The following is a 23,183-nucleotide window of genomic DNA, read 5'->3' on the forward strand; positions in this document are numbered from 1 at the left end:
AAGTGTTTGGCAAGGTTGTATTATTGATAGGTGATAATTTCTCATAGGAAGGGAAAACTTAAGTGACTATATTAAGAATGCGCTGGTATTCATAATTCTCTGTCTTTTCCATTCTTGAGAATATAATGTTCTTTGTGTTATTCTTTAAATCAATAGAGAATAAATAAATTATTTAATAAGTCATGCTGACATTATTCCTTAAAAAATTGAAAAAGATTGTATGTCCCTACCTCATACAATACACAAAAATAAATTACAGCTGAATTAAAGATTTACATCTGAAAGAACTTAAAAGTACTGGAAGACAATATTTTTAAAAGTGTGTATTCATACCATTAGAGTGTGGAAGTCATTCCATAATATGACACTAATATCAACATTTATAAAGAAATGATTGAAAGGATTGATTACCTCAAAATATATAACAATAGTTTGTCAGAAAAGATGAAGCATAGATTTAAAAAAAAAAACTGGAGAAGAATAATTACGCAGAGATAAACATGTCAGAAATAATAGAATACATTTTTTAAAAAATTTTACATCAAAATATATATTCTCCAGTCCTTAAACAGGCATTCAATGGGCATCTATTATGTTTGAGGTCATAGGCTGGGTACAAGAGAGGTATAAATTACACTTGAATGGGGCCCTCAAAGAGCCCCAAACCTAGGGTTTTATTTTCATTGTTAGAATGTCTATGTCGGTAATTGGGGTTATTTTTACATTGAAAAACTCTATCCCACTTTAAAACTCATAAATAGAACAAGCATTTATCTAACCTTAATATCATAACATAACTCCTTACAGTTTATTGACTTTAAAATAACTAAATTCAGTAGCTCTCAAATATCCATGGTATAATGAGTGACAAACCTGTAAAATCTAATTGACTTTATTTGGCAGACACAGGCAAACACATACATGTATTTTAACATAATATGATGACTACTTAGACATAATCTGATCCTTCAAATACAACTGAAAAGAAGGTGCTCCAGTTTGCATGATTTATCATTGAACTAGAGTTCCCTTTCCTGGAAACACAGAGCAAACAGAGAAGATAATTAGAATTTCACTTTTCTTGAAAAGTCAAGAAGGGCAGGTGTACTCTGACCTCAGCTTTAAATTTAATGAAATATATAGGGGGATTTGAGACTGCTCAACATGTTTCTCATGGAATTTCCCCCAAGCATTACTCTCTGCAGAGCCTGAAAAAGTATGTAAGAAAAGCCTTGTTCTCTCTTGTCATGAAATTCATGCTCAGCCTGCTTATTATGCTAGAGGTTAGTTTCTGAACAGCAGAGAACATTTTCTCATCCTTAGTTATGTTTGTTGTTCTAACATAACAGTCTTCTGATCACGATGATTCTCTATAATCAACATTTCTTAAGTGCCCAGTGAGGTAAGGCTTGCTTCTAAAGAATTTTAAAATGTATTTTTAGCAAGGCTCTAAAGATTAAGTCTTCACCTTGCTGTCAGCAGTTACATTTTTTTCTAAGGGGTAAAAAGCACAAACCAGAATTATGCTAGATCTCCATTAAGATATAGAACAGTCTATGGTGCCTGGTTGCTGTTGACCTACATTGATAATTGGAAATATTACAACTTATTGCAAAAGTACTAAGTATTGTCTATTATAATATGTGTTTTGCATCCTTTTCTGTGATTTATATAATAGTAGTCCTATTTTGCAGATGAGGAAACCAAGACTCCAAAAGCTAAAAAACTTGCTAAAGTTACGTGGCTAATGAGTAACAGCAAGATTCAAAATCAAAACAACCTGACTCTAAAACCCTCCTGTTAACCAAATGACCTTTTCTCCTCTCAAAATTCTGCAATAGATGGAAACCATTTCACACGTGTTTATTCATTCACACCTACTGTGTGCCAGCTCCCAGTGTAGTCTAGGGATACTATCCATGGTGAAGAGGACAGGCTAGGTCACTGCCCTCATGGGCTTGCATTCCATTGAGACAAATACATTTCTTATTGCTTAATTTAGTTAAGTGAGATGGGGGTGGGGAAAGAAGAGAAAATAATGAGACAGAGAGTCATGGGGTTTCGACTTTACGTGGGAGTCAGAGAAGGCCTCTGTGAGGATTTGTTAGCTGAAAGGAAACCTTAGTTGAAGTGAGGGAGGAGGAAACCTTGCAGATATCTGGGGAGAAGAGCACCTGTACAGAAAGAACAGCAAGTGCATAGCCCCTGTGCTGGCAATAGGCTTGTGTCTGAGGCTGGAAAGGGCAGGTAAGGGAGAACAGAAGAGGAAATGGGCACAGAGCTAGCCACAGCCAACACCTCAGGGAGGTGTTGTAGACCCTGGTAAGGATTTAGGACTTTCTTTTCACTTCTGTGACAAGAAACCAGTGAAGGGTTGGGCTTGGGGAAGTTGCCCCTGGCTGTGTGGCCGCAGTGGAAATAAGGGAAGCAGGTAGGATCCTGCCATGACCCATGATGTATGGCTGGGACAGAGCCACAACAGTTGGGAACTGGTGGGTGATGACATTTGGGGTCTGTTTTGAGAATTCAGGAGATTTATCATCTCGTCGGTGGCAGAAACAAAACTCATAACAGCATAGTAGAAGAATACAGACAGCGTCCTGTTAAGGGCCACAGTATTTTCTGCAACTTCTTCCACGTATCTACTGCAAATTGTCTGAGAAAGGCAGAGCCTAGGAACCATGGTGGAAGTTTTGAGATAAAAATTTTGTAGCCCATCTGCATTTCCCTGAGAGCTCAATTAATCATCATTTTGCCTTATTAATTACTAAGAGTTCATCGTAGTTCTAGATAGATTCCTCAAAAGAATTAAATTCAAAGGACAGATCCATAGAAAATGGATCTGACTGTCTCTGCACTGGGAATCCCTGTGGGAGGAGGACGAGGAGGAACAGACCAAACAAAGCACGGGTGATAGAAAGGGAAGCCTGCATGGGCGGGTTGAGTCAGGTAAGACAGAGAAGCTTGCTAAGGCGGAGTAGAAGGAAATCCCCTCATTACTGTGGCTGCCCTTTGAGGTAGGAAGGAATGAAGAGCCCAAGGGGGTTTAAAGTGCTCTGAAGCACTGATACTCTAAATGCGGCATGCTAGCACAGGGGAAGGTGTAATTCAGGCAGGCAGACTACTCTCTCTGCATTCCTACAACTGCTTCCCCTCCCCAGGATGTGTGTGTGTGTGTGTCTCTATGTGTGTGTGTGCGCATGTGTCTCTGTGTGTGTGTCTATGTATGTCTATGTGTATGTCTGTGTGTATACAAGTGTGTGTCTTTGTGTATGTGTCCGTGTGTGTGTCTATGCATATGTGTCTATGTGTGTTTCTGTGTGCGTGTGTCTGTCTGGGTATGTATATGTCTGTGTCCATGTGTGTGGGTGTCTGTATGTCTATGTGTATGTCTGTGTGTGTCTGTGTGTATCTATGTGTGTGTGTCTGTGTGTATGTCTGTGTCCATGTATGTTTGTGTGTGGGTGTCTGTATGTCTATGTGTATGTCTGTGTGTGTCTGTGTGTGTATCCGTGTGTGTGTCTGTGTGTATGAGTGTGTCTATGTATGTCTGTGTGTGTCTCTGTGTGTGTGTTTGTGTGTCTATGTGCATGACTGTGTGTGTCTGCATACACTCAGATGCTTCTGTGGAATGAAGTCAATTAGATTCTGCCTTCCCACTGGCTTCTGTGTGGCCAGTGCTTGACCAACCATCAAGCAAGTCCATGACTTTTCCTCTGAAAGGGATGCCACGTTTTTGTGTGTATCTGTTTGTAAACAGTGACATTCAAGCACAAGGGATAGGGATGGAGTGGATAAGGAGGGTGTGAAACAGCACAAATTAGAGAAAATTTAAGAGGTACAAGAACAAGGTTTTTTTTTTTACCTTGGCTTTAAAATGCTGGTAAACACTAACTAATTCTATGAGGCCAGTATCATCCTGATACCAAAACCTGGCAGAGATACAACAAAAAAAAGAAAACTTCACACCAATGTCCTTGATGAAACACCAATGTGAAAATCCTCAACAAAATACTGGCAAACCAAATCCAGCAGCCCGTCAAAAAGCTTATCCACCATAATTCAGTAGGCTTCACCCCTGGGATGCAAGGTTGGTTCAACATATACAAATCAATAAATGTGATTCATCACATAAACAGAACTAAAGACAAAAAAAAACAAAACATGATCATCTCAATAGATGCAGAAAAGGCCTTCAATAAAATTCAACATCCCTTCATGCTAGAAACTCTCAATAAACTAGGTATTGAAGGAACATAACTCAAAATGATAAGCACCGTATATGACAAACCCACAGCCAATATCATACTGAATAGGCAAAAGCTGAAAGCATTCCCCTGAAAACCAGCACAAGACAAGGATAACCTCTCTCACCACTCTTATTCAACACAGTATTGGAAGTTCTGGCCAGGGCAATCAGGCAAGAGAAAGAAATAAAGTATATTCAAATAGGAAGAGGAAGTCAAACTATCTTTGTTTGCAGATGACATGATCCTATATCTAGAAAACCCCATCATCTCAGCCCAAAAACTTCTTAAGCTGATAAGCAACTTCAGCAGTCTCAGGATACAAAACCAAGGTACAAAAATTATTATCATTCCTTTACATCAACAACAGGCAAGCTGAGAGCCAAATCATGAATGAACTACCATTTACAATTGTCACAAAAAAATAAAATACCTAGGAATACAGCTAACAAGGGAAGTGAAGGACCTCTTCAAGGAGAACTACAAACCACTGCTCAGATAAATCAGAGGTGACACACAAAAAAAATGGAAGAACATTCCATGCTCATGAATAGGAAGAATCAGTATCATGAAAGTGACCATACTGCCCAAAAGAATTTATAGAGTCAATGCTATTCCCATTAAACTACCACTGACATTCTTCACAGAATTAGAAAAATTTATGTTAAAATTCATATGGAACCAAAAAAGAGCCCAAATAGCCAAGGCAATCCTAAGCAAAAAGAACAAAGCTGGAGGCATCACCCTACTCAACTTCAAACAAAACTACAGTAACCAAAACAGCGTGGTACTGGTACAAGAACAGACATATAAACCAATGGAACAGAATAGAGAAGCCAGAACTAAGACCACACACCCATAATCATCTGATCTTCAACAAACCTGACAAAAACACACAATGGGGAAAGGATTGCCCATAGGCATGGGCAAAGATTTCATGACAAAAACACCAAAATCAATTGCAACAAATGCAAAAATTGACAAATGGAATCTAATCAAATTAAAGAGCTTCTGAACAACAAAAGAAACTGTCATCAGAATGAACAGACAACCTACAGAATGGGAGAAAATGTTTGCAATCTATCCATCTGACAAAGGTCTAATATCCAGCATCTATTAATACAAGGAACTTAAACAAACAAATTTACATGAAAAAAACAAACAACCCCATTAAAAAATGGGCAAAGGACATGAACAGACACTTTTCAAAAAAAAAAGACATACATGCAGCCAACAAACTATGAAAAAGACCTCAATATCGCTGATCATTAGAGAAATGCAAACCAAAACCACATTGAGATGCCATCTCATTCCAGTCAGGATAGCTATTATTAAAAAAGTCAAAAAGCAACAGATGCTGGCAAGGTTGTGGAGAAAAAGGAACACTCTTACACTGTTGGTGGGAGTGTGAATTAGTTCAACCTTTGTGGAAGACAGTATGGTGATTCCTCAAAGACCTAGAAGCAGAAATACCACTTGACCTGACAATCTCATTACTGGGTATATACCCAAAGAAATATAAACTATTCTGTTATAAAGATACATGCATGCATATGTTCATTGTAACACTATCCACAAAAGCAAAGACATGGAATCAACTTAAATGCCCATCAATTATAGACTGGATAAAGAAAATGTGGTACATACACACCATGGAATACTATGCAGCCATAAAAAGGAATGAGAAAATGTCCTTTGCAGAGATATGGATGGAGCTAGAAGCCATTATCCTCAGCAAACTAATGTAGGAACAAAAATCAAACACCGCATGTTCTCACTTATAAGTGGTAGCTGAAAGATGAGAACACATGGACACATGGCAGCGAAACAACACACACTGGGGCCTGTTAGGGGGTGGGAGGGTGCGGGGAGGGAGAGCATCAGGAAGAATAGCTAATAGATGCTGGACTTAATAGATGGGGTTGATCTGTGCATCAAACCACCATGGCACACACTTACCTATGTAACAAACCTGCACATCCTGCACATGTACCCCCAAATTTAAAATAAAAAATAAAAATAAATATTATATATAAGAAAATGTGGATACCCAGAGACACCAGACATACACACTCACACAGAAAAGGCCATGTGAGGACATAGAGAAAAGGCAGCCACCTACAAACCCAGAAGAAAGGCCTCAGAAGAAACCAAATCAGCTGATGCCTTCATATTGGGTTTCTAGCCTCCAGCCTGCGAAATTAAATTTCTGTTGTTTAAGCAAAAAAAAAAAAAAAAAAAAAAAAAAAAAAATGCCGGTAAACATTGGTGATTCTGCTTTATACTGAAAATGATGGTGGTGACGGGGGGAGCAGTTTACTAGATACAACCACAGGATATTTCGTCAAAAAGGATTGAAAGCCACTACTTGCTTTCATTTCTTGAAATACATTTCTTGAAATACATTTATTAAGCACAGATGAGCATTGTTTTGGTTTTTGTTCCGTGATTAAATGTACAATCTCCAATAAAATATTTTGAAGTTTTTCCAAAGAAAAGAAACTCTGCCTGGCTGCATCAGCTAGACAAAGGTACCTGCGCTGCTGTTTTTTGTTTGGTTGGTTGGTTGGTTGGTTTAGGTTTTTTCCCCCTGTATCTGCTGGATTATTTTCGCTGATGGGTGTTTGAGCTGGCATTTCTTAAATAAGAATCTCTTTGAAGTGACGCACGCTGTGTTTTTCCCTGTGGGACGTGTGAATGACTTGTGGATATTTGTGAGTACACTTAACGTGTATTTGTTTCCCACTATGCTAGGTCCGTTTTCAGTTCTTATTAAAAAGTTCAGGGTTTCGGAACCCGACTGTTCTGCAAATGCCTGCTGTTGTTGGTAAGTGGCCTGCACCATCTTTGAGTAGGTAAGAAGAGCTGAGATTTCACCAGAAACAGTACATTCACACCCAGGGGCTGAGATAAGGTGGAATGCCCACCTGGAGATAAGCCTTGGCTGTCACACGTGGACCGCCTGCTCTGGTCATGCATGTGTGTGATCTATAATAGGGTCACAGCTTTATGAAATTCAGTCACTTTGTAGCAGCCACTCTAAGGAGGATGATTCATGGTCCCCATGCAAGCACTGCACCCAGCACCTTCTCAGGAACATTCACATTATTTCCAGCTGGATTGAGGCTGGAAGCTCCCCAGCAAGCAATAGAAAAAGCACCAGGTGTTCCCAGCAGCGCTCTCCTTCACCCTTGGAAGCTACGACTGGCAAGTTTCCCGAATCAAGAGAATTGTACTTGACAGCACACAGTGTGATGGTTTCCTCACTGCCAGAGTATTTGTTCTGGATGCCTCTGTCCCCACGTGTCTCAGAAGTAGCCCTTATGGTTGAACTTTGGCCCTTTGGAAACAAGGCCAGTCGCAAGACACGTCAGGAAGCAATTTGTGCATCGAGACTCAAACTGCTTTGGAGCTTCCCTCTGGATTTTAGTCAAGCTGTCACAAAGTTCATGACTTGGTTTTTCCACTCTTGTAAAATGAAGGCTGCTCTGACTCAATCTCCAGCTTATTGCCTTTAATACTTCCCCATTGCTATTGCTGAACCCCTTACCTTATACAGACTGTGGAGATGGGCAAAGGAAAAAACTCTCCAAACTTTTTGATATGGTGCTTTGAAGACACAGTTTACTAATGGCCTGAAAGAATTCATGCAGCTTCCCACATGCAAAGTTTATTTTTGGAGAGTAGTTTATATATGGAATAAATGGAATAGAATTGAGAGTCCAGAAATAAACCCTCACGTTTATGGAAAATTGGTTGTCAACAAGGATGCCAAGACAATTCAATGGGGAAAGAAACGTCTTATCAGCAAACAGTGCTAGGGCAACTAGATATCTATGTGAAGAAGAATGAAGTGAGAACTCTACCTTACATCATATTAAAAAATTAACTCAAGATTGATCAAAGATCTAGATGTAAGAGCTAAAACTATAACAGGCTTAGAAGAAAACATAGGTGTAAATCTTCATGACCTTGAATTAGGCAATTACTTCTTTAAAATATGACACTAAAAGCATAAAAAACACAAGGAACAATAATAATTTGGACATCATCAAACTAAAAATGTTGTGGTTCAAAGGTCACCATCTATAAAGTGAAAAGACTACCCAAAGAACGGGAGGAAAGTTTTGTAATTTTATATCTGAAAAGGGAAGTATCATATAGAGAACAATTACAATGTAATAATAAAAAGACAAATAATCCAATATTCAAAGGGACAAAGGATTTGAAAAGACATTTCTCCAAAGAAGATATTCAAATATCTAATAAACACATGAAAAGATGCTCAGCATCATTAACCATCAGGGAAATACAAATCAAAACCACAAGAGACAACTTCATACCTACGCGAATGCTATAATCAGAAAGACAGGTAATAACAAGTGTTGGCAAGGATTTGGAGAAATTGACGGTGGAAATTTAAAATGATATTGTCACTTTAGAAAACACTCTGGCAGTTCCTCAAACAATCAATCATAGAGTTACCATATGAACAGCAATTCTACTCCTAGGCATATTCCCAAAAGAAATGAAAACATATATTCACCAAAAATTTGTCTATGAAGTGCATAGCAGCCTTATTCTTAACAGCCTAAAAGTGGAAACAAAACCCAAATGTTCATCAAACTGATGAATACATAAATAAAATATACTATATCCACTCAATGGAATATTATTTGCCAATTAAAAATAATAAAGGCTGGGTACTGTGGCTCACACCCATAATCTTGGCACTTTGGGAGACTGAGGTGGGAGGATCACTTAAGGCCAGGAGTTCAAGACCAGCCTGAGCAGCATAGCAAGGCTCCATCTCTACAAAAAGTAAAAAATTAGCCAAGCATGGTGGTGCACGCCTGTAGTTCTGGTGACTTGGGAGGCTGAGGTGGGAGGACTGCTTAAGCCCAGGAGTTCAAGGCTGCAGTGAGCAATGATCATGCCACCACACTCCCATCTAGGTTGCAGAGCAAGACTTTGTCTCTACAAATAAACGAAAAAGAAATGAAGTATTGATGCACACCACAACGTGGATGACTCTTGAAAACATCATGCTAAGTGAAAGAAACCAGGATGAATGTTATATGATTCTATTTATATGAAATATCCAGAATGGGCAAATTTCTAGAGAAAGAAAGTACATTAGTGGTTGCCTATATTTGGGGGAATTGTGGGGAATAGGGAGTGATGCTAATGGGCATAGGGTTTCTTACTGGGTTGATGATAATACTGTAAAATTGATTGTAGTGATGGTCACACAACTCTATGAATATACTAAAAGCCATTCCACTGTGTATTTTAAATTGGTGAATTGTATGCTATGTGGATTATTTTGCAATAAAGAAGATATTTAAAAATCACAAAATATAGATGATTAGAGAATATGGAACATGTCATTAATTATAGATTATTTTTCTGTATTTTTTTTTTTTTTTGAGATGGAGTCTAGCTCTGTTGCCCAGGCTGGAGTGCAGTGGCCGGATCTCAGCTCACTGCAAGCCCCGCCTCCCGGGTTCACGCCATTCTCCTGCCTCAGCCTCCCGAGTAGCTGGGAGTACAGGCGCCCGCCACCTCGCCCGGCTAATTTTTTTTGTATTTTAGTAGAGACGGGGTTTCACCGTGTTAGCCAGGATGGTCTCGATCTCCTGAACTCGTGATCCGCCCGTCTCGGCCTCCCAAAGTGCTGGGATTACAGGCTTGAGCCACCGCGCCCGGCCTATTTTTCTGTATTTTTAATTCTTTCTTTGACTTAGCTTGCTTTCTCAGATGTTTCTTAGACAGAAAACATCCAAAGCAAAGATTTACAACTCTGTACGGAAGCCACAGGTTTTGTAAGAAAAGACTAAGGAGAACAAGAGGACTGCAATGTAGTGTTTGCATTTATGATTTACTTTCTGTTCACGTTTCAGACTTAGTTATTTACTTTGCACCTATTGCCACATATTTGCTGTTATCTCTCCATACACATGGAAGTTCTTTGGAATTTTTAGTAAAATGTTCTCAGTTTCTGAGCCAAACCTTTTACGGAGAATCAAATATAGTTTTCACTAAAGTTGCTTCCTACAAATTGCCATATGAGAAATAGAAGAAAACAGAGGGGCAGCAGATACACTGTTTTCTCCTAGTTGATGGCAAAAATTAGATCTCTATCAAGATCAAAAAAGAGTCCTTTATTGCGTGAACTAAGCTTCTTATCCTAAGCTGATTACAGGGGGAGATATTTAAAAGAAACATCAGTGGAGGGAAGGGGAAATCGTGGGATAAAATACACTCATTGGCTTTCTTCTCCAAGCCAAACTGCAGAGGAAATAACAGGCACAGAGACTTCTAGCAGGGTTGTCTGGTGGGACATGCCCTGGGATATGGGGTCAGTCCATTCCTGTCCAGACCAAGGACTTCCTCTGACCTTGGCAACTCAGTTACCTCCTGTGAGCCTAAGCTTTCTTGTCTGCAAACTGAGAGATCTCAAGTCTTTCCTGGCTGTAAAAGTTACAGGAGCGTCCAATCTTTTGGCTTACCTGGGCCACATTGGAAGAAGAAAAATTGTCTTGGGCCCCACATAAAATACACTAACACTAATGATAGCGGATGAGATTTTTTTTTAATTGCAAGAACATCTCATAATGTTTTAAGAAAGTTTATGTATTTGTTTTGGGCTGCATTCAAAGCCATCCTGGGCTGTGTGCATCCCACAGGCTGCAGGTTGGGCAAGTTTGGTCTATGATTTTGTAATCTGATCTAGAATTCTCTGAGACATCGATGCTACATGAAGATACAGGTAGATGAGTGAATATTGTAGTTGAGTGAATATTATGCCCAGTGTGTTGATTAATGAATAGATGTGATCCTAGAAGAAGCAATTTCAAGACTTTTCCCTGGCCTCTGGAGTTATCACTGATTAGCAAAGCACTTTAATTAATAAGTCAAACAGAAAAAGCATGTCTGTTAGTTTTGCAAATCTCAAAAAGATGAGCACAACAGACATGTTAATTCCCAAACTTAGTTTCAAAAAACTATCTGCCAGGTTTCAAATGAACACAGGCTTGATTGGGCACATGAAAATTTAAATATTCTGAATGTTAAATGGCCGACCATAAGTTCAATTTCAACTAAGTTTGATGTGGCTACTTTTTATTTTTTACTTTTCAAAAATTGTGGTACACACTGCATCTTCTCACTCATAAGTGGGAGTTGAACAATAAGAACACATGGATGCAGGGAGGGGAATCTCACACACTGGGGCCTGTCGGGGGGAGTCAGGGGCAAGGGGTGGGAGAGCATTAAGACAAATACCTAATGTATGTGGGGCTTAAAACCTAGATGACGGGTTGATAGGTGCAGCAAATCACCATGGCGCATGTATACCTATGTATCAAACTTGCACATTCTTCTCATGTATCCCAGAATTTAAGTAAAGAAGACAAAAAATTGTGGTACAATGTACATACAGTGAACAATTCAGAGTTTTGTCAATTTCATACAGACATGCACTCCACACCCCTATCAAGATGTAGAATATTTCCAACCCCTGAAAAAAGATTCTTCATTCCCTTCCCAGTCAGTACCCGCCAAGGCAAACACTGATCTGATTTCTTCCCTGATACATGTTTTTCCAATCCTGGAACTTCATCAGTCATATAATATGTACTCTTTTGTGTCTGGTTTCTTTCACTCAGGAAAATGATTTTGAGGTCATCCATTTTCTTGGTTTTATGGGTAGTTTCTCCCAGGTTGTATTCCCTGGGAAGAGACAGAGATGAGCATGCAGGGCATTGATAAAGGAGTTCTCTTAGAAGCCACAGCTTTTGAAGGGCAGGGAAAGAAGTCAGATTGAGCAGATTGGAGAATAGAGCTGTGAGGCAGCTCCAGCTCCAGCCCCAGCCTCAGTGCATCCCAGTGGGGGTCCTGGTGTGAGACTGCCTGTCAGCTATCTTAAGGTGTGGTGTGGGGGCCTTGATGCTTGCCCTGTGTTGATCAGGCATCAGATGTGGGCTCCTTCTACAGGAAGGTTGTACCTTGGGCAAGGCTGCTGCTTTCAGGCAGGGAAGGTCTCCTTATAAAAAGCTGACAGCTGAGGGCTGTCTTCCAGCAGCACTCCTAGCAGCCAGGGGAAGTAATCCCTTTATTTCTGAGGGTGGGTTCCAGGCAGCACATCACAGTGTTTTATTGCTGAGTAATATTCCATTAATGGACATACCACAATTTATTTACCCACTCTTCTGTTGAGAGACATTTGGCCTGTTCCAGTTTGGGGTTATTATGAACAAAGCTGCTATGAACATTCCTAAACTGGTCTTTTTATGGATATATGTTTTTATTTCTGCTGAATAAATGACAAGTAGAATTTCTGAGTCATAGGGTAGGTGTATGTTTAACATTACAGAAACTGCCAGACTAACCTGAGCTTCAACAACTAATGTGATTTTAAAATAGATTTGGATACAAATATAGAAATATACTTTCAAAATAACAAAGGAAATTCAGATGAAACTTAAATATGAACTTAAAACTGAACCTGAAGTTGACCTCCTTAATAAGGTTCTACTGTGCCATATTTGAAAATGAATTACAGCACTCAGGCTCTTTTTCCTAACAGATTTTTTTCAATGAAGTACAGCCATGCATTGCTTAAAGACAGGGATACAATCTGAGCAAGGTGTGTTGTTAAGTGATTTTGTCATTGTGTAAACATCATAGAGTGTACTTACACAAACCTAGATGAAATAGCCTACTATACAACCTAGGCTGTATGGTATAGCTTATTTCTCCCAAGTTACAAATCTGTGCAGCATGTTACTGCACTGAATACTACAGACAATTATAACACAATGGTTATAAACAAACAAACAAACAAAAAACGGAGCTAGGCACAGTGGCTCTGCCTGCAATCTCAGCACTTTGCTGCCAAGGCAGCAGGATCACTTGAGGTCAAGAGTTCGAGACCAGCCTGACTAACATTTAGTAGAGACCAAACCTCGTTTCTACCAAAAATACAAAACTTAGCCAGGCATGGTGGCACGCACCTATAATCTCAGTGACTCGGAGGCTGAGGTAGGAGAATCGCTTGAACCCAGGAGGTGGAGGCTGAAGTGAGCCAAGATCATGCCACTACACTCCAGCCTGAGCGACAAAGCAAGACTCTGTCCAAAAAAAAAAAAAAAAAAGATAAAAAATGGCACACTTGTATAGGACACTTACCATGAATGGAGCTTGCAGGACTGGAGGTTGCTCTACGTAAGTTGGTGAGTGAGTGGTGGGTGAATGTGAAAGCCTCGGACATTATCCTACATCACTGTAGACGTTATAAACACTGTACACTTAGCCTACACTCAATTTATATTTAAAATTTCTTTTCCTAATAATAAGTTAACCTTAGCTTATTGTAACTTTTTTACTTTATAAACTTTAAACTTTTTTACTCTTTTGTAATAACACTTAGCTTAAGACACAAATTCACTGTACAGCTGTACAAAAACTCTCTGCTGAGGGTGTCAAGGTCTCATGAAGCTGCAGTCAGGGTGTAAGTATGGATGTCATCTCATCCAAGGCTTAACTGAGGAAGGATAGACCTTGACATGCATGTTGTCACTGGGCAGCATGCCATTCCTTGCAGAATGCCAGACTGAGGGCTCAGTTTCTTGCTGGCTGTGAGTGAGAGGTTGCCCTCTGTTCCTTGTCCTTTCCATGTGGCAGCTCACAACATGGCAGCTTGCTTCTTTAAAGCCAGGTGAAGAGCCAGGGTCCCTTAGCAAGACAGATGTCCCATCTCAAGGGGAGGGGATCACACAAAGGTGGATTACCTGGGTCTACTTTCACATCTGTCCACCATGCTCCCAATGGTAACAAGCATTTATTGTAGTACCTCAGTTAGTCAAATATTTCCTTCCTCCAAAAGCAGAGAAAACTAGAACTCCCTTCCAGTTTGTTCATCCGTACACAGTGAATTGTCAGGTAATGAATGTCCCTGATTAGGTTTAGCACTGGTGTATTTCGACCAAATCAATTTTTAAACAAAAGACAAAGGCCAGTAACATTAAAAGAAAAGTTGAACAGAACTTTAACTGGGAACACTAAAAACTTAAATGTATGTATTTAGTAGGTACATATTAAATGTCATTATGGTAATATTCAGATCTGGTGTTTTCTCAGTTACTGCATTAAAAAACTTAAGTGCTCATTTGTAAATGGTGTTCTATTGACAGTACTGCTTACTACTGGTAGGCCTAGCAGTAAAGCTGCTCTCCATACTTTCAATAAATCCTCAATCTCCTTTTCCTATTTCTCCTGGTACCCACAGACCTTGTATTAGTCCATTTTCATGCTGCTGATAAAGACATACCCGAGACTGAGCAATTTACAAAAAAAAAAAAAAAAGGTTTATTGGACTTAGAGTTCTACATGGCTAGGGAGGCCTCACACTCATGGCAGAAGGCAAGGAGGAGCAAGTCACATCTTACATGGATGGCAGCAGGCCAAGAGAGATCTTGTGCAGGGAAACTCCCGTTTTTAAAACCATCAGATCTCATGAGACTTATTCACTATCAGAAGAACAGTACAGAAAAGACCCTCCCCCGTGATTCAGTTGTCTTCTAAAAGGTCCCTCCCACAACACGTGGGAATTGGAGATGAGATTTGGGTGGGGACACAGCCAAACCATATCAGACATAAACAGTGTATTGATGTGGATCGGGTTCATTCATTCATTAATTCATGCATAAAACAAATACCTACTGAGCACTTACTCGTGCACTGACTGTGCTGATGTTTCAATAGTAAATGAGACATGGCCTCCAAGTGACATTCAGTCCAGTCAGAAAGACAAATGAGGAAACACTGCACAATAAATTCCACTGAGGAATTTGCTATGGAAATACATAAATTAAGGGCCCAGGGAACTCGATATCCAAGTGGCATGCTCCTTAGAAAACTTAGGAGAAGTACAGGCTAGATATTGAGAGTTAATCAACCCAAGTAGATAGAAAATAAAACGTCAAGGAAAGATGTGTCCCTTAGATGGTAATAGAATACAGAGACAAACAGAGGCTTGAGAAATGAAGCTTTAGATAAATCTAAATAGAAGATGGGAAGAAAAATAACCCATAAATTTTAAGTAACTGCAGTGTTGGCAAACTGTGAAGTAAAGTCTCACTAGTTGAATGGCGTATCAGTTTGCAGGTACTAGCTATTTCTATATTGACATAAATAATGGAATACAAGTAAAATATTCATAGTGGATTTGCATACAATGAAAAACTCTAGATGAAGTAAGGTAATATTTAAGGTGGGAACAAAGTAAAAATTATCACCTAAAGACACAGACCCAGGTGAGAAATGCATATTAATGTTGACTGTTTTATTAATGAATATAGTTAAATAAAATAGTATTCAGTGTTGGTTTGTAGAAACAAATCACTACATGTGTTACTGGTTCACAAAAAACACTGTAACACATCTATAAAGAAGAAATCAAATAATCTAAAATACAGTAGAATCTTTGGGGCTTCATGTGGGTTTTAGAATATTTAGAGCAAAACAAAATCTAGAGCACTTTATCCTATAAAGTAAACAAATAAATATATCAAAGTATAACAATAATTTTGCAAATAAAAAAGCTTTTAGGTAAAGATTGCTTCTCATCATATCTTGGGCCCTTTTCTAACTTGTAAATTTTTCTTTTTTTTTTTTTTCTTTGAGATAGTCTCTCTCTGTCACCCAAGCTGGAGTACAGTGGCACAATCTTGGCTCACTGCAGCCTCCTACTACCAGGTTCAAAGAGAACCTACTCAGCCTCCTGAGTAGCTGGGACTACAGGCATGTACCACCATACCTGGCTAATTTTTTGTATTTTTGGTAGAGACAAGGTTTCACCAGGTTGACCAGGCTGGTGTCAAACCCCTGGCCTCATGTGATTCGCTTGCCTCCACCTCCAAAAGTGGAGGGATTACAAGCACGAGCCACTGCACCTGACCTAAAATTTTCCTTTGTACATTCTCAAAATTGCAAGTTCTCTACCTGGAAAAGCTAGGGGAATGAAAACCCCTCAGCAAAAGAGCCTCATTGCATTGGAGAGTGCTGTGTGGATTTAAAAATGGCAATATGCCAAGCACATTGTGTATATCTACTTCTTAATTGTGTGATTACGTGATTTCTCCCTGAATAAATCTTGTTTTGATGAAAGTTTAAGTCAGAGCACCTGCAAGCTTCATTGCTCCTCCCCCTTTCTCAGCTCCCATCTTTATCACCTGTTTGGAGAATGTGTCAACGTTCCCTAATTGAGAAGTAATTTGCAGTTACTGAAATCCATTTTATATTAAAAAGCCTCTTCGATATGCACAACTTCCCCTAGAGCGTTGTTTTACTTGGAGGCATTTCTTAGATTTAAGTTCTAATAAAACTAAGTATGTTTTAGGAAATAACTTTATAGCTTTTTTTCCCCTATTTTAAAATACAAAGAACATAAAAATAAAGAAGAGTTGAAGTTAAGCCTGTTAAATATAAGAAACTACTTATTTTGCTTGTGATTCCCTTAAGATGTCATTTGGAGTTTTAAAGATATCATTGTACTACAAATAAAATATATTACAGATATCTATTTACTTTTCAGAAAGTAAAAATAAGTAGTGAGTAGGAGTTCTTCATCTGTTTTTAGTTATAAAATGCTGACCTATTGAATAATGAAAGTGTTTTAAATAACACTAAAAATGCATCTGTATTTTTCCCTGAAGGCAAAATAGTAAGATTTAAATTCACCTTCCTACTAGGGATGTTTCAGTTCTTATGACTACCAAGCAGTTTTGTTTTTCATCCTGAATTGTGAATTGTCTTCACCTATATTTCAATTAGTTTTTTCTTTTTTTCTTTAATTTTGGCTTTTATTTTAGATACAGGAGCTATGTATGGAGGACTGTTACATGGGTGTATTGCACCCAGATAGTGAGCAGAGTACCCAATAGGTAGTTTTTCAACCCACATTCTTCTCCTTTCCCCCTATAGTCCACAGTGTCTATTGTTCTCATGTTTATGTCCATGTGTGCTCAATGCTTAGCTCCTACTTGTAAGTGAGAATATGTGATATTTGGTTTTCTGTTCCTGTGTTAATTTGCTTAGGATATGATCTCCGGCTGCATCCACGTTGCTGCAAAGGACATTATTTCATTCTTTTTTGTGTCTGTATAGTATACCCTGGTGTATTTGCACCACACTTTCTCTAGCCAGCCCACCACTGATGAGCACCTAGGTTAATTCCATGTCTCTGCTATTGTGAATAGCGCAGTGAAGAACATACAAGTGCACGTGTCTTTTTGCCACAGTCATCTATTTCCCTTTGAGTATATACCCAGTAATGGTATTTCTGGTCAAATGGTAACTCTGTTTTAAGTTCTTCCAATTATATTTTTCATTCAAAGATTCAGAGCACTCTCTCAACATACTGAGTGAACCCTTGCCTTTCCCATGGATGAATGAAGTACTGAATCTCCCAAAGCATTGAATCACTTCTCTTGATTTTAAGATCCTGTTTCATTGGTGCCCTTGTTTTTATCATTTTGCTTTTTACTCTGTTCTTTTTTTCTTTTCTTTCCCTTTTTAGTTTTAATAGTTTAATATTGACCTAATTCATTTGTGTGATTATTTTTCTCTAAATAAATCTTTCTTTGTTTTTTTAAATAAATGTTAAAGCTTTAAATATAGCTCTAATTACCACATTAGCTTAATTCTACATGTTTTATAGTGCTTTCATTGTTGTTTAGTTCTAAACATTTTATGTTACAATTGGATTTTATTGTGTTACTTAGGAGTATGTTTTATTCAGTTTCTAAAAATGTGTGAGTGGGGGTTTCATTTCTGTTTTTAGCTAGGTTTTCTTGTTGATTGTTAATTTAATTACATTATGGTCAGAGATTGGGGATTACTTAATATGAATTATTTAAAATTTATTGAGATTTCTGTTATAATCTAGCGTTGAATCAATGTACAATTGCCATTTCTTGAGTATAAGTCTCTACACGTGTTTGTCTATTACATCAAGCTTGTCAATGGGATTATTTAAATTCATGACCTTAAAAATATTTTGTTTTCATGATCTATTAGTTTTTGATGGTATGTTAAAAATTTCTCTGTATTATTGTGGATCTGTCCATTTATCCTTGTAATTCTGTTAGTTTTTGCTTTATATATGGTTCTGATGTCAGGGGTATATGAGATAATAATTTGAACATCCTGTTAGATTATAATTTTTGTCTTTATACTGTATAATAGGTCCCTCTATGCTATTTGTTATTTTACCTTCAGTTTTAATTTATCTGTTATTAATATTGAGATTACAAATATTCTTTTGATAAGAATTTGCTTAGTAAATATTTTTCATACTTTTATTTTCAGCTTTTGCTGTTTGGGGTGTGTCTTCTAAAAATGACAGATAAAGAGATGTACTGTGTTTCTGCTGCTTACAATTTTTTAGTCTTTGTCATTAGATAAAAAAGCTTATTCCTTTCATATTTATTGAGATTACTGATTTGGACTTAACATTGACCATCTTAATTTGTGTCATATTTTTAAGCATGCTCTTCTTCAATTTTTTTCTTTCATTTTCGCATTATTTGAATTAGTGAAGCTTTCTTTAATCCCCTTTCTTTTGTTTCCTGATTTGGAAGCTTATAGTTATATCTTTCTTATTATTTGAAACAGTTACTTTTTCTAACAAAGTTTAAAGTTATTTAGCACATGTATCTTTCCCCTGATCAAAATCAGGACTTTAACATACGTGTTAAAACTTCACTAGTTTCTCATTTGCAGAGCCAATAGTTTATTAAATTCACCAACTTCACTAGTTTCTCATTTGCAGAGCCAATAGTTTATTAAATTCACCATGATGTCCTCACTTTCTGTGCTCACTGTTGTTTCCTGCATACTGCCCTTACCTCTGGGTTCACTTCTTTCCTTTTCTTTCTTTCTTTCTTTCTTTCTTTCTTTCTTTCTTTCTTTCTTTCTTTCTTTCTTTCTTTCTTTCTTCCTTCCTTCCTTCCTTCCTTCCTTCCTTCCTTCCTTCCTTCCTTCCTTTCCTTCCTTCCTTCCTTCCTTCCTTCCTTCCTTCCTTTCTTTTCTTTCTTTCTTTCTTTCTTTCTTTCTTTCTTTCTTTCTTTCTTTCTTTCTTTCTTTCTTTCTTTCTTTCTTTCTTTCTCTCTTTCCTTCCTTCCTTCCTTCCTTCCTTCCTTTCTTTCTTTCTTTTTCTTTCTTTTTTTCTTTCCTTCCTCCCTCCCTCCCTCCCTCCCTCCCCTCCCCTCCCCTCCCCTTCCCTCCCTTCTTTCCCTCTTTCTTTCTTTCTTTCTTTCTTTCTTTCTTTCTTTCTTTCTTTCTTTCTTTCTTTCTTTCTTTCTTTCTTTCTTTTTTTCACCATCTTGCTCTGTCACCTAGACTGGAGTGCAGTGGTATAATCTCGGCTCATTGCAGCCTCTGCCTCCCTGGTTCAAGTGATTCCCCTGACTCAGCCTCCAGAGTAGCTGGGGCTACAGGCACCTGTGTACACACCCGGCTATTTTCTTGTATTTTTAGTAGAGATGGGGTTTCAGCATGTTGGCCAAGCTGGTCTTGAACTCCTGACCTCAAGTGATCTGCCCGCCTCGGCCTCCCAAAGTGCTGCGATTACAGGCATGAGCCACCACACCTGGCCTGAGTTCATTTTCTTTCTTGCTGAGGAATATCCTGTAGATGTTTTCAGTGATTAATTACTTTTAGTGAATGATTGATTTAGTGAATGAGTGTTTACCTGGATATAGAATTCTAAGTTGACAATTGCTTCTTCAAAGCACTAAGAAAAAATAGTTCTATCATTGACTTGGATTTATTATGATTCCTTAAAGTGGCGTTTGCCTTTTCCGCCTACTGCTTTCTAAATTTTCTCTGCATTTCTGCTGCTCTGTTTCACTAGGATGTGTTTAGGTATACATTAATTTGTTCTTTCCCTTGGCGACACATGGGATTGTTTTTATTCTCTACTTGGAAGTCTAGTGGACATCTCAAAACTGAACTTCTAATTTTCTATTCCAAATCTACTCCACTCACTGTTGTGCTAGTTTTAAGTAATGGCAATTTGATCTTTTTAATTGCTCAGAAAAAAATTTTGATAGTCTTCCTTCTGTCATCTTTTGTCTCCCACACCCCACGATCAATCCATAAGGAATATTGGTTCCATTTTCAAAATTAGCCCAGAATCCAGGTGCATTTCATTACACCCACTGCTACCAACCTGGTCTAAGCCACTATCATTTCTGGTCTGGATTATTCCTGTAGTCTCTCCTGGTCTCTTTGCTTCTAATGTTGTCTCCTCTGTTCTCTACTCAGAAGCCACAGTGATTTTTAAAACAAAAGCCAGATCATGTCACTACTTTGTTTGAAACTGTCATTGTAACCTTATCTCACTCGCAGTAAAAGCCAAAATCTTTTTTACTATTTTTATTTTTTATTTTATAATACTTTAAGTTCTGGGATACATGTGCAGAATGTGCCAGTTTGTTATATAGGTATACACATGCCATGGTGGTTTGCTGCACCCATAAACCCGTCATCTACATTAGATATTTCTCCTAATGCGATCCCTCCCCTAGGCCCCCACCCCACCCACCAACAGGCCCCAGTGTGTGATGTTCCCCTCCCTATGTCCATGTGTTTTCATTGTTCAACTCCCACTTATGAGTGAGAACATGCAGTGTTTGGTTTTCTGTTCCTGTGTGAGTTTGCTGAGGATAATGGTTTCCAGCTTCATCCATGTCCCTGCAAAGGACATGAACTAATCCTTTTTCATGGCTGCATAGTATTCCATGGTGTATATGTGCCACATTTTCTTTATCCAGTCTATCACTGATGGGCATTTGGCTTGGTTCCAAGTCTTTCCTATTGTGAACAGTGCTGCAATAAACATACGTGTGCATGTATCTTTCTAGTAGCATGATTTATTACCCTTTGGGTATATACCCAGTAATGGAATTGCTGGGTCAAATGGTATTTCTGGTTCTAGATCCTTGAGGAATTGCCACAGTGTCTTCCACAATGGTTGAACTAATTTACATGCCCAACAATAGTGTAAAAGTGTTCCTATTTCTCCACATCCTCTCCAGCATCTGTTGTTTCTTGACTTTTTAATGATTGCCATGCTAACTGGTGTGAGATAGTATCTCACTGTGGTTTTGATTTGCATTTCTCTAATGACCAGTGATGATGAGTTTTCTTTCATATGTTTGTTGGCTACATAAATGTCTTCTTTTGAGAGGTGTCTGTTCATATCCTTTGCCCACTTTTTGATGGAGTTGTTTGATTTTTGTCTTGTAAATTTGTTTAAGTTCCTTGTAGATTCTGGATATTGGCCCTTTGTCAGATGGATAGATTGCAAAAATTTTCTCCTATTCTGTAGGTTACCTGTTCACTCTGCTGTGAGTTTCTTTTGCTGTGCAGAAGCTCTTTAGTTTAATTAGCTCCCATTTGTCAATTTTGGCTTTTGTTGCCATTGCTTTTGGTGTTTTAGTCATGAAGTCTTTGCCCATAACTATGTCCTGAATGGTGTTGCCTAGGTTTTCTTCAAGGGTTTTTATGGTGTTAGGTCTTACGTTTAAGTCTTTAATCCATCTTGAGTTAATTTTTGTATAAGGTGTAAGGAAGGGGTCCAGTTTCACTTTTCTGCATATGGCTAGCCAGTTTTCCCAACACCATTTATTAAATAGGGAATCCTTTTTGCATTGCTTGTTTTTGTAAGATTTGTCAAAGATCAGATAGTTGCAGATGTGTGGCGTTATTTCTGAGGCCTCTTCTCTGTTCCTTTGGTGTATATATCTGTTTTGGTACCAGTACCATGCTGTTTTGGTTACTGCAGCCTTGTAGTATAGTTTGAAGTCAGGTAGTGTGATGCCTCCAGCTTTGCTCTTTTTGCTTAGGATTGTCTTGGCTATACAAGTTCTTTTTTGGTTTCATATGGAATTTAAAGTAGTTTTTAAAAATTCTTTGAAGAAAGTCACTGGTAGCTTCATGGGGATAGCATTGAATCTATAAATTACTTTGGACAGTATGGCCATTTTTATGATATTGATTCTTCCCATCCATGAGCATGGAATGTTTTTCCATTTGTTTGTGTCCTCTCTTATTTCCTTGAGTAGTTATTTGCAGTTCTCCTTGAAGAGGTCCTCCACATCCCTTGTAAGTTGTATTCCTAGGTATTTTATTCTCTTTGTAGCAATTGTGAATTGGAGTTCACCCATGATTTTGCTCTCTGTTTGTCTATTATTGATGTATAGTAATGCTTGTGATTTTTGCACATTGATTTTGTATCCTGAGACTTTGCTGAAGTTGCTTATCAGCTTAAGGAGATTTGGGGCTGAGACGATGGGGTTTTCTAAATATACAGTCATGTCATCTGCAGACAGAGACAATTTGACTTCTTGTCTTCCTATTTGAATACGCTTTATTTCTTTCTCTTGCCTGATTGCCCTGGCCAGAACTTCCAATACTATGTTGAATAGGAGTGGTGAGAGAGGGCATCCTTGTCTTGTGCGAGTTTTCAAAGGGAATGATTCCAGCTTTTGCCCATTCAGTATGTTATTGGCTGTGGGTTTGTCATAAATAGCTCTTATTATTTTGAGATACATCCCATCAATACCTAGTTTATTTAGAGTTTTTAGCCTGAAGGGGTGTTTTGTCAAAGGCCTTTTCTGCATCTATTGAGATAATCATGTGGTTTTTGTCATTGGTTCTGTTTATGTGATGGATTACATTTATTGATTTGCATATGTTGAACCAGCCTTGCATCCCAGGGATGGAGCTGACTTGATCATGGTGGATAAGCTTTTTGATGTGCTGCTGGATTTGGTTTGCCGGTATTTATTGAGGATTTTCACATCTATGTTCATTAGGAATATTGGCCAGAAATTTTCTTTTTTTGTTGTGTCTCTGCCAGGTTTT

The 23,183-nt window shown here is 38.3% G+C and overlaps 1 protein-coding gene across 8 annotated transcripts in view; it reads left to right on the plus strand.

Moving 5' to 3' along the window:
• PHACTR2 (phosphatase and actin regulator 2) overlaps nucleotides 1-23,183 on the plus strand; it is a 294,524-nt gene that overhangs the window by 108,608 nt on the left and 162,733 nt on the right. The window lies entirely within an intron of this gene.

This window comes from Macaca mulatta, chromosome 4 (genome assembly GCF_049350105.2).
Source record: "Macaca mulatta isolate MMU2019108-1 chromosome 4, T2T-MMU8v2.0, whole genome shotgun sequence".
Taxonomy (NCBI): Eukaryota; Metazoa; Chordata; class Mammalia; order Primates; family Cercopithecidae; genus Macaca; species Macaca mulatta.